Consider the following 13,091-nt stretch of genomic DNA (forward strand, 5'->3'; position numbering starts at 1 on the left):
TGGCAGTGCCTTTCCTATTATTTCTCAGGCAGCTGCTCTCATCATCTACTTGAGAGGCTACCCTGCTCTACAATGCCCTTGTCTGCTCATCCAGAGGCTCCAAGGGCCCCCTGCCAATTCCTGGACCAGACCTGATGAAGACAGAAAGGACATTAGCAGCCTCTGACCTACCCGTTGGTGAGGTCTAAAATTTGTCCTGCCAGCTCCAAGTGCACCAAGGAGCCCTGACGCTGTCTTACCCTGGCTCTGGCTTACACTGTCCCATCTGTGTTCCTGGTCTTCTGACCTTGCTTCTTGGTTTGCACTTCATTTCCACTGCTGAGATCCTGAACACAAGCCACTGTCTACTACCTGCCTGTATGCTAATCCTTTTCTTGGTGTCTCAATCCTACCATCTAATATTGAACTGTCTTTTACTGTCAGTTCCCATGTGAGGTATGGTATTTAATACATATTACCATATTTAAATCTCATCATAGCCTTAAGAGGTAATTATTATGCCATCTATTTCTGTGTGAGGAAACCAAGGGTCACAGACATTAAGTTGCCCCAAATCACAGAGTTAGTCAGGGATCAGCAGGAACTAGAACTCAAGTCCTTTTAATTCCAAAGCTCAAACTCCTTTTCATTATGCCTAATTCACCTTTGGCTAGGGTGGACTTCTCCAAATTATGCAAACTACTCACAATGACAAAGCTGTCACCAGTCTGATTTTGCATATTGTCACTAACTAGCACTCTAATCTCCATGTCCTGCCCACAAGATAACAACCATCTTGGGCCTTAATGCTGGCTCCTTCCCCCAGGCTCCAATGGATGTAAAATTTGGGTTGATGGCTTTCCTCTTTACAGGTCAGCTCTGTAGCTAGGCCAGTCCCCTCCCACTGCAGTCCTTCCCATTCCCATTTTTAGCTCTGTCCCAGCCTGCCTACCACTCAGCTTGCTAGAGAGGTCTATTTGGGACTATGAACTGGGCTGGGGTCCAAGAGGTAGGGATGGCCCTTGACAGTGGGGCCTAAAGCCAGAACAAAAAAGAACAGATCAGTTTTCTGAATAATAACAGTAGGCTGGGTAAATGAAGATTGAGTCTGAAGGAAGGTTCTGGTCCAAAGGGATGGAGCAGAGATGACAAATTGGGCTAAAGGTTGAGGAACTGCTGTGGGAAATGGAAGTTGAGACACAAGTGAAGTGAGACACATATGACACAGAGAGTAATTCCTATGGCACAAGTATAATTTTAGAAGCCTGTGGTCTTGCCTTTTGGTGAGAAGGGAGCCAGCCTATAAAATAAGGTTCCAGTTCCTTCTGAAACACCAGGAAATATAAAGTAGCAAAGGACAGAGAAGAAGTTTTCTTTTGAGTTCTAAGACAAATTTAACCCCAGTCAGGGCAGAGTTGAAGGAAGGTACACATCTTTTACCTCTCCTGTGGTTCAATTTTCTGTAGCTCTTGATGCAGTGATTGAATCCCTTAACTAACACCAGTACTTCATTGAGCAACCCACAGCATCGGCCTGCTGCTGTCTCCCCAAAAAACAGGTGGGTTCTTTGAAGGGACAGACACAATGTACTATTAGCACTGTTCTAGTGAAACATAGAAATTATGCCATGAAAACTTAATTGCCACTTCATTCAGTAATCAGCATTAACATAGTGAATATTTAAAGCTACAACAGATTGTGTGGCAGCCAGGAGTTACACAGTAGCAACTTCTAGAAAGCTAGAAAATTAAGACCTATATGGATTGAGGCTGACTGAGTTATTCAGGGCCTTTTGTGTAAAAAGTCCCATACTAGCAGGGTTAGCCAATCCTAAGCATGTAGAGATTACGAACTCTTTTGACTTCCCTTCCTCAAGATCCCTCAGCTACAGTCCAATTGAATGAAACTCAATCAATCCAGTTTCATCAGCATTTAATAAGTATGATGTAGCTAGCATAGAGGTAAATAATACATAGCCCCTGTCTTCAAGAAATCTGTGGTATGCTATTGGGGATAAAGAGGTATAATGATGATCATAATCAGAGCATCATATAAACAGGAAAGAGAATAGGCTTGGTTTGATTCCTGACTCCAAAACTCATTAGCAATTTGGCATTGGGCAAGTAACTTTTCCTCTGAGCTTCCTTTTCCTAATCTTTAAAATGGGTATAAGATTATGGACCTAGCAAGGGTAATAAGGAGTATCAGATATAATCATATGATCTATCACAGTATGTGCCACAGACTAGGTATTCGTTAAGTATAAGTACAGTATAAGCCACAGTATAAGATATAACAAACCAAAAACAGTGTCCTAAGAAAAGCACAAATAAAACACCAAGAAAGTTTAGAAGAAGTATAGAAATCGCATTGCTTTGGGAAGGCAAGAAAGCCATAATAGAGGAGGTTATAGTTGATGTGCTTGGAAAAACAGGCAGACATTATAGGTGAGAGATTGTAAAAAACTTAGTATGTATTTAAAAAGTAGCAGTTGAATGAATGGATTAAAGCATGAAGATGAAGGTTATTTTTGAGTCAGAGGAAACTAGTAACAATGGCATGAAGGTGTGAAAATGTGAAGTTATGGAATAGCAGAAAGATTCATGTGTCTAGAAAATAATTTCAGAGAACTGCAGGAAGCCAGAAAAGGCAGATTGGGCACATACAGTAAATGAATGACATCCTGAATTACTGATTTAATTAATAGTATAGGCAGAGGAGGAGCCACTGGAAATCAGATCTAAGAAAAGGCACATTTGGAAGTGGCAGTGGTGTGGAAAAGAGACTATTCAGGGGCAACAGGAGGCAGAGATGTTGGTAGGGGGCTGTTCCACCAATTCAAGTAACAGATAATAAGACCTGAATTAGGGTGCTAAGAGCAAAGATAGAGAAATATGCGAGACATGGTAGAATAGAACTGGGAAGGAGTTGGATGTGGAGAGCAAGATATGCCCTATGTGAAAGTACTATGTACTATGGCTGTCTGAATGGTGAGCAGGAGAAAAGAGCAGACAATCCAACTATCAGGAAGCTGTAAGAGAATCACACCATTAGAGATAGAGTGACAGATTGTTAATTGGGGACCAAGTCGGAAAGAGATTCGTCTGATCTTTAGAATGTAGCATCTATGAGGTCAGGTCAGTTCACAGCCAGATTGGCTATAACTTCCTGGGCTGCATACAGGACCAACAGCAAATGTGGATTTGAAGAACCTGAATTGGACTGTGTATAACCTTCAACTCATTGAAACCAGGTTTCTGATCACTGAGCATTTGCCCCTGTTATGCACAGCCTCTTTCCAAGGCCTCATATCCAATTCAGACCATTTAGGCAAACCAGATATATAGGTGACTTCTTCTAGAGAAAACAGAGGGACCCACCAACCAAGGCCCATCCACGGCCTCCAAAGTATAATGTTCAAGGTGAATAACAAAGGGATGGGAAATGAATATGAGAGATTTTATTTGTCTAATGTAAAAACAATGAGGAGAAAAAGTACTAATACTTAAGATTGAGACCAGCTTCTTGTCTGGAGTCTGAATGTCAGTTAAAGAAGTACCTGTTGGAAGAATAGGACTCAACAGGTGAAGTTGCTAGTGGCACCTGGACTTGGGGATTGTTTTTGGGATATTGCCACATATTATCATTTATACAAAAGAGGTTTGCAGAGTAGATTATCTGATATTAAATAAACTAACCCTCATAAAATGTACTTGTGGCTTATAATGATCCCCACTGAAGAACTGCACATGAAGGTAATACAAATGATTTATGTAGTATTTAAATACAAGAAAAGGTACAAATAAGTCTTCTCCTATTCTTGGTATGAGGTCTCCATTAACCACATCAAAAAGTAAAGACTGACATTCAAATCAGATTTGACAAGTTGGACAAAATTATTGAAATTATTAAGGAGACTATTTGTGTCTAATATAGTTATTAATATTTTCCTGGGTGTGCATATATTTTGAGTACACTTCTATTGCAAGTGACTGCTCATTTGTATATTTGTATATATGTATGTAAATATACATATGTGTACATTTATTTTACTAAAACAGGGGTAGTCCAAAAGATTTGGAAATAGCTATCAATGATTTTCTAATTGTGAGGCCCTGCAGTTATTTCAAAATACTGAGAATGAATTTTTCTGAGAGTAGATGTGGTTGGGAGAAAAATGGAGATGTGGAAAACACCTGGTGTGCAGTAGACAAATGGAGGATGCATGTTATTACTAAAAAGGGGAGAAATCTAGAAAGAGGAGCTGGGAGCACTGAAACCAAGAAAATCTCCTGTCTTAATTTTACTCAGAACACCTGAGTGGCAAGGAAGAGACTCATCTGCTGGGGTAAAAATGTCCCATTTGGGGGCTCTCTTAACAAAGCTGCCCTTTGTCTGAAGTGTTGCCAGACTTTCCCATGATGTAATGTTACCAAGGGCTGGTAAGGAAGCTCTTTAGTGGGTGCCATTTCATACAGCACCCCATGCTTTTCTTTTCTCCTCCCACCACCCAGAAGCTGTTGAGATGGGCACATTTTTAGAAAATTTAAAAATAAATTACAGTTAGTGGTGAAACATATAAGCCAGAGAAATACTGGGCAAGAGTGTGCATCAAGCTACATAGCCCAAGGCTGCCGGGTATAAAAATACTCTATGTCTCCCATTTGGCTAAGTGAGGCTTTAGCAACTGGTAATTTTTGCATGTCATAGTCACTGCTAATTGTTGAATTAGAACATCTGTCAAAAGTAGGGATATTTTTCTTAGAACACAGAGCAGAGGAAATTAGCTCTTCTCTAAGGCAGCACAAGGCACAGTGTAACTGTGCCCACTGCCAAAAGCTAAGATTCCCTCTCTCTGAACATTGTTTACAAACCGGAGGCCTGCTGAGTGGCTTCTGACTACCCTCAGTAGAAACCAGGTGGGGTTTTTGCAGATTCTTTGGATATACCAGGCAATGGCAACCTAAACATGTCCAAAAAGAGTCAAAACCCAGACAGCATATGATTTAACAAGGTGCATATAATTTAACCAAGAATGTAGAAACTGATCCAGTTCACAGACCAATATCCTTGATGAACATGGATGCAAAAATTCTCACCAAAATACTAACCAATAGGATCCAACAGTACATTAAAAGGATTATTCACCATGACCAAGTGGGATTTATTCTTGGGCTGCAACGGTGGTTCAACATCTGCAAATCAATGTGATATACTACATAAATAAAAGAAAGGGCAAGAACCATATGATCCTCTCAATAGATACAGAAAATGCATTTGACAAAGTACAGCATCCTTTCCTGATTAAAACTCTTTACAATGTAGGGATAGAGGGAACATACCTCAATATCATAAAAGCCATATATGAAAAGCCCACAGCAAATATCATTCTCAATGGGAAAAAACTGAGAGCTTTTCCCCTAAGGTCAAGAACACGGCAGGAATGTCCACTATCACCACTACTGTTCAACATAGTATGAGAAGTCCTAGCCTCAGCAATCAGACAATAAAAAGAAATAAAATGCACCAAAATCAGCAAAGAAGAAGTCAAACTCTCACTCTTCACAGATGGCATGATACTCTATGGAAAATCCAAAAGACTCACTCCAAATTTGCTTGAACTCATACAGGAATTCAGCAAAATGACAAGATATAAATTCAATGCACAGAAATCAGTTGCATTTCTATACACTAACAATGTGACAGAAGAAAGAGAAATTAAGGAATCAATCTCATTTACAACTGCACCTGAAACCATAAGATATCTAGGAATAAACCTAACCAAAGAGGCAAAGGATCTGTACTCAGGAAACTATAGAACACTCATGAAAGAAATTGATGAAGACACAAAGAAATGGAAAAATGTTCCATGCTTATAGATTGGAAGAACAAATATTATTAAAATATCTATGCTACCTAGAGCAATATATACATTCAATTCAATCCCTATCAAAATGCCATCAACTTTTTTCACAGAGCTGGCACAAATAATCCTAAAATTTGTATGGAACCAGAAAAGACCACTAATAGCCGAAGGAATGTTGAAAAGGAAAACCAAAGCTGGTGGCATCACAATTCCAGACTTCAAGCTGTATTACAAAGCTGTAGTCATCAAGACAGTATGGTATTGGCACAAAAACAGACACATAGATCAATGGAACAGAATAGAGAATCCAGAAATGGACCCTGAACTCTATGGTCAACTAATCTTCAACAAAGCAGGAAAGAATATCCAATGGAAAAAATACAATCTCTTCAACAAATGGTGTTGGGAAAATTGGGCAGCTACATGCAGAAGAATGAAACTGGACCATTTTCTTACAGCATACACAAAAACAGACTCAAAATGGATGAAAGACCTAAATGTAAGACAGGAATCCATCAAAACCCTAGAGGAGAACACAGGCAGCTACCTCTGTGACATTGGCCACAGCAACTTCTTGCTAGACACGTTTCCAAAGGCAAGGGAAACAAGGCAAAAATGAACAATTGGGACTTCATCAAGATAAAAAGCTTTTGCACAACAAAGGAAATAGTCGACAAAACTAAAAGACAATGGGCAGAATGGGAGAAGATATTTGCAAATGACATATCAGATAAAGGACTAGTATGCAAAATCTATAAATAACTTCTCAAACTCAACACCCAAAAAACAAATAATCCAATCAAGAAATGGGCAGAAGACATGAACAGACATTTTTCCAAAGAAGACATCCAAATAGCCAACAGACACATGAAAAAATGCTCCACATCCCTCGGCATCAGGGAAATACAAATCAAAACCACAATGGGATGCCACCTCACACCAGTCAGAATAGCTAAAATTAAGAACTCAGGAAACAACAGATGTTGGCAAGGATGTGGTAAAGGGGAACCCTCTTACACTGTTGGTTGGAATGCAAGCTGGTGCACTGAAAAACAGTATGGAGGTTCCTCAAAAAGTTGAAAATAGATCTACCTTATGATCCAGCAATTGCTCTACTGGGTATTTACCATAAAGATACAAATGTAGTGATTTGAAGGGGCACCTGTACCCCAACGTTTATAGCAGCAATGTGCACAATAGCCAAACTATGGAAAGGGCCCAGATGTCCATCAACAGATGAATGGATAATGAAGATGCAGTATATATATACAATGGAATACTACTCAGCCATCAAAAAAAATGAAATCTTGCCATTTGCAGTGATGTGGATGGAACTGGAGGGTATTATGCTAAGTGAAATAAGTCAATCAAAGAAAGATAATTATCATATGATCTCACTCATACGTGGAATTTAAGAAACAAAACAGAGGATCACAGGGAAAGAGAGGAAAAAATAAAGGAAGACAAAATCAGAGAGGGAGACAAACCATAAGAGACTCTTAATCATAGGAAACAAACTGAGGGTTGCTGGAGGGAAGGGGGATGGGAGGATGGGGTAACTGGGTGATGGACATAAAGGAGGGCATGTGATATACTGAGCACTGGGTATTATGTAAGACTGATGAATCACTGACCTCTACCTCTGAAACCAATAATACATTATATGTTAATTAACTGAATTTAAATTAAAAACATTTTAAATAAAATAGAGAAAAAGAAAAAGAAACTGCTCCAGTTCAGCCTTGTCACAGCTTAACTCCACCGATTTAAGAGATATTTAGTGTGTGTGGCCATAAGCACAATTAATACTTTCTCTGGGTTCCAGTTTTCCCTTCTCTAAAATTGAGACTGAACTAAACCAATGGTTTCCAAACTGTAGGATCTTTAGAACACCAGGGCTTTTTCTCAACTATCTTAGGAGTCATCTCTGAGGTAGTTGGTTGAACAACAGCCAGTCCCTCACCTATACTTCAATAAGCTGTTCACCTTTTACCTAATTTATATTTTAGGGTACAATGTTCAATTAGAAAGGTGAGTGATTTGACAGCTAAAACATTTAGAAGATCCCATAGGTCCCTGCAGAGGTCTGCTATGACACAGCAAAGAGGACCATGCAAAGGCTGGACCACCTGGAATGTCCCATATGTGACTAGACAAGAAGGAGGGCTTCTCCAGTCATAGTAGCCTACTTACAACCCTCAAACACAGCTCTGCCAGTTCCCTCACTCTTTAATTCCTTCCATTCTCCCTGCTATTAATTCCTTCCTCACTCCTCTGACCTGACTCTGTTGTCTTTTCCCTTCCAGGTCCCCTAAAGTTGCACATACAACATAAAGCCACCCATGACACCCCATTCCATCTCTTTCACGTCTGAAGATTTGAACCACTCATTCCCACACACATCGTTTGCCCCCAGGCTGCCTTATGTTATTATCTATAAGTCGTGTTTCTCTACCAAGAATGTAAATTTCTTGAAGGGAGTGAACAGTATTCATCTTTATATCCCAAGAGAGCCCTGCACAGTGTTTGGTACACCATAGGATTCATGGGATTTTGGTATATGAGTGACTAATTTGACTGAATAATCAGACTTAAGAGAGTAAAAACAAAATCAAATCTCTGGGATCTCATGAAGTCCAGAACCAAATCAAACTTTTTCATCATTTACATACCCAAATTATCTATCCACCCCTCCATCCCTCTATCTATCTATCCAGGAAAAATTTATGGATCTTGGATTCACTATGGACTTCCTTTTACTTTTTTCTTCTTTATTGTCATCTTTAATCAGTAACCAAAATTTGCCAATGCAAAACTTTTCCGTAAGCCACATACATTCAGGGAATCTATTCCATACTCTCCATCGCAACAACCATTACTCCAGTTGAGGCCTTGTCATCAGGCTAGAATTACTGTTTAGCCTCTTAAGTTAACTTTCCTTTTCCAGTTTTGTTCCCTTCAAATCTATCCTTCATGCTACCTCCAGACTGATCCTTTTAAAATACAAATATGACCATGCCATCCCTCTGCTTAAAGTAGTTCATTTGTGCTCCATAAATATAGATCAAACACATGAGTAGGGCATGGGATGCCCTAGATAACCTGGCTTTTGTGTAATTCTCCAGCCTCACTGTTTGACACTGACTTAAGTCCTATATCTAGTAATACTAAACTGCTTTTACTTCCCAGTACCAACTGTTGGATACTGTTGGATGTTTTTCTAGTTTTGCTCATTCTGTTGCCTCTGTGTGGTATACCCTGAACTCCTCTATCCCACTTTACTTGCACAATTACTTTACATTCTTTAAGAGGAAACTTTGGCCTCTCTTTTTCCAAGAAGGCTTTTCTTAATCTCAAAATTTGATGAACCAGATGGCCTTTCAGCTACCATTATATCCTGAGCATAGATCTAACTAAATGTTCATCTAAACAAAATAAATACAAATAGAAATCAAAGTATGAAATACATAAGTAAATAGATATAGCATATATAACTATATATGTGAAATATATAAATAAATACAATATATGTCTTATATTTCTATAGTGTCTTAGAGAGTATATTCACATTCATCTTCTACTTTGAGCTTTATTTTGTGAGGAAATTAAAACAGGTATCATTTGTTTCACTTGCAGAATGACAAGAGATCAAATGAATTTCTGAGTGCTCACTTTGGCAGCACATACACTAAAATTGGAATGATACAGAGAAGATTAGTATGGCCCCTGCACAAGGGTGACACACAAATTCGTGAAGCATTCCATATTTTTGCTACCCTACAACCCAGCAATTGCACTACTGGGTATTTACCCCAAAGATACAAATATAATGATCTGAAGGGGCATATGCACCCCAATGTTTATAGTAGCAATGTCTACAATAGTCAAACGATAGAAAGAGCCTAGACGTCCATCAACAGATGAATAAATAAAGAAGATGTGGTATATATATACAATGGAATATTACTCAGCCATCAGAAAGGATGAATACCTACCATTTACATTGATGTGGATAGAACTGGAGGGTATTATGCTGAGTGAAATAAGTCAGAGAAAGACAATTATATGGTTTCACTCACATGTGGAATATAAGAAACAATGCAGAGGATCATAAGGGAAGGGAGGGAAAACTGAATGGGAAGTAATCAAAGAGGGAGACAAACCAACAAACCATGAGAGACTCTTAACTATAGGAAACAAACTAAGGGTTGCTGGAGGGGCGGCGGGTGGGGGCATGGGGTAATTGGGTGATGTGATGAACACCGAATTTAAATTTAAAAAAATGAATTTCTGAAAATTATAAAGTAAGTGGCAGATAGGAGTCCAAAGTTTAAAAGAAGTGATCCAAGTCCAATGCACTGCACAATGAGCTTTCAGGAACTGGTAGTAGCCGTTATCATTTTTCCTCAGGTCCGTATGTTCCATCACCACCACCACCACTACCACTGCCACCCACCCTCCCGACACTAACGTGCTTGGCCAACAGCCCAACTGGCTTGTTTCAGAGAGGAATGACCATTCCAGTCTTCTGTGGAACAGGCTTATGCACCAGAACTAAATCAAAATCAAACCCGCTGTTAGAAGAAAGGGTGGGAGATGATTACTTTAGGGCCACATATCTTATCCTAATTTCCCTAGGAGGCATTTGATGTTTCTCACCATTATTGTACCTTGTTAATCATGGGCTGGAATTCTAGAACTAGCATGCTTCCCCACCCTCCTTCTTTTTAATATATTTTTTTCATAATTAGCTTTGGATCATGCCTGGAAATGAAGGATTGAGAGGGTGTGTTTGTAGCCTATGGTTTTGCAATAGGCATAGGGGTGTGTGTGTGTGTGTGTTCTTGAAAAGTAATGTGAATCAAATTCTGCTAAATGAAATCCTATTTTAAATGCCTGAAAGAAGCTCCATGTTTAAAGAACTCCTCCAGGAAATTATTTTATGAAGTGAAAATTCACTCCCTCCTTCCCAATTTGTCAGTATATTTGGATTTTCAGATAAATTTCTTAATTGGTACATTCTATATACACATGTTAAAAAATATTTGTGGATTGGAGCTTATAGTCTACTAGGTGAGAGGTAGTGAACCATAATTACACAAGTAACCAATCACTTATTTACAAGTGTTGTATGTGCTACAAAGGGATGTACCAGGCACTCAGGCAGTTTGTGACAGGGGACCTAGCCTGGTGATGGTGTCAGGGGAGGCAGGGAGCTGTGATGCAGAGGGAGAGGTGGTAGGGTAGAGAGTGGTAAGATTTGAGCCTAGAAATGTAAGTAGGAGTCAGATCTTGGCTTGGGATATACCTTTAATGAAATGGTATTGAGTCCAACCTTCCCACATGAGAAGAGGCAGTCCTTGACACTTAGCTATTTCTCCAGCTCTCCCCTACTCCATTTACTGTGCCTAACTAATGCAATTCTGGGAAACGGTCCAATGCAAATCCTACCCTCCCAGATAGTTCTATTACCTAAGTCTTTAGCCAAGACCGGCATTCTTTGAAAGTGGCTCAGCAGTTGCTATTAATCTCTTGCAATATTTAGATTGAAATCCATTCTTTGGAATTCATGCTAAAAAACCTGATCCAAATTATTAAGATTATTTCTTAAAAGTCCAGCTATTTTAAGGGCAACTTCCTAGATCCTATAGTATGTTTGGATTCAGTGGTCATATTTTCATAAACTAAATATCAAGACTTGTAAACTGACCACAAATTTATTTATATAAGTTTATTCATTTTTATTAGGTAAGGGGAGAGTAAAATTAGCCTTTGTTGAATGACTACTAAGGCAGATACTTTCCACCCAACATCTCCTTTGCCCTGGTCCCATTTCCTTTTACTTGACTGATAAAACACTATTGTTTCAGGGATCTGGCAAAGATCTCTTTATCTCATATAGGCTAGACCCCTCCTTGCTCTAGCCCAGGTGACAAATCATGGTAATTTTATTATCCTTGGCTACTGATTGGCCTAAAGGGGAAGATGTGACCCAGTTCTGGCCAATGATCTATACACAGGTCCTTTGGTAGCAAAGGATTCTATTTCTGAATACAAAGACTAAGTCTCCTGAAGAGAAGACTTTTAAATTCATTTTCTTTTTTTTCTTCTTTCTTCTTAAAACTGAAATCAGAAGGTACAGAAGTCATCTTGTGATCATGAGGTAACAACTTCAGAGGATGAAAGGTAATGGTTAAGGCTGGTAGAAAGAATTGAGAGTCTGAGTTTATGCCATCATTACTGAGCAGCTCATCCAATGTCAGCAATTATATTTCTTTAGCATTTTTTTTCAGAAAAAAAAATAGAACCCTATTTGTTTAAGTTACTGTATATGTGTGTTGGTCTTCTGTTACTTGCTGCTGAAAACATTCTTATATGATAATTTTACTAACTGACAGGTAGGTTACATGTTATTAGATTCTTTGAACATTTAATCCTCACAATACCCATTTGATACAGATACTATTATCTTCATTTAACAAATGGAAACTGAGTCTTAGAGCAACTGCCAAAGTTCACACAACTAGAGAATGATAGTAGAGACATTTGGACCCAATCCTGTATGAATTCAAAATTCAAGCCCTCCCCATCACAAAAATCTGCTTAGTGATAGTATAAAGCCGAACTATTTTTTTTAAAGATTTTTTTTATTTGACAGAGAGAGCAAGAGAGCATAAGTAGGGGGAGCAGCAGAGGGAGAGGGAGAAGCAGGCTCCCCACTGAGCAGGGAGCCCAATGTGGGACTCGATCCCAGGACTCTGAGATCATGACCTGAGCTGAAGGCAGACGCTTAACCGACTGAGCCACCCAGGCGCCCCAAAGCCAAACTATTTTTAATTATATAGTTAAAAAATCATATTTATCAAGAATCATTAAATTACGTGAAAGAAGAATTACACTGAAATAAAAACTGATTCCATTAATATGATGGGGGAAAGCTCTTGCTTCAGAGAAAAAATAATAAAAAGAAACCACAATATGATCTAACAATGCACTATCTTGGGTCAGGTGGTTCCATGTGACCACATGCAGATGAAAAAGACTCCAACATGATCAATGTATTCCATACTTACTACTCTCTAGTTCCTGTGCTGAAAACTTCATAGCATGTGATTCTTATAACAACCCTCTGAGTAGGTAGAAAAATCATGTCCATTTTTCTGGTGAGGAAAACGAGGCTTAGTGATCCTAAAAATAACTCCCCAAGGTCACACAAATGGTTATTGGTGGTATTTAAAACATAAGC

The 13,091-nt window shown here is 38.9% G+C and overlaps 1 non-coding gene across 1 annotated transcript; it reads left to right on the top strand.

Moving 5' to 3' along the window:
• Positions 1-9,509: 9,509 nt before the first annotated feature.
• LOC118555144 (U6 spliceosomal RNA) lies at positions 9,510-9,616 on the top strand. Its single transcript, XR_004926822.1, has one exon. It is a non-coding gene; the product is annotated as a U6 spliceosomal RNA (small nuclear RNA).
• Positions 9,617-13,091: the final 3,475 nt, after the last annotated feature.

Source organism: Halichoerus grypus, chromosome 5, assembly GCF_964656455.1.
Source record: "Halichoerus grypus chromosome 5, mHalGry1.hap1.1, whole genome shotgun sequence".
NCBI lineage: Eukaryota > Metazoa > Chordata > Mammalia > Carnivora > Phocidae > Halichoerus > Halichoerus grypus.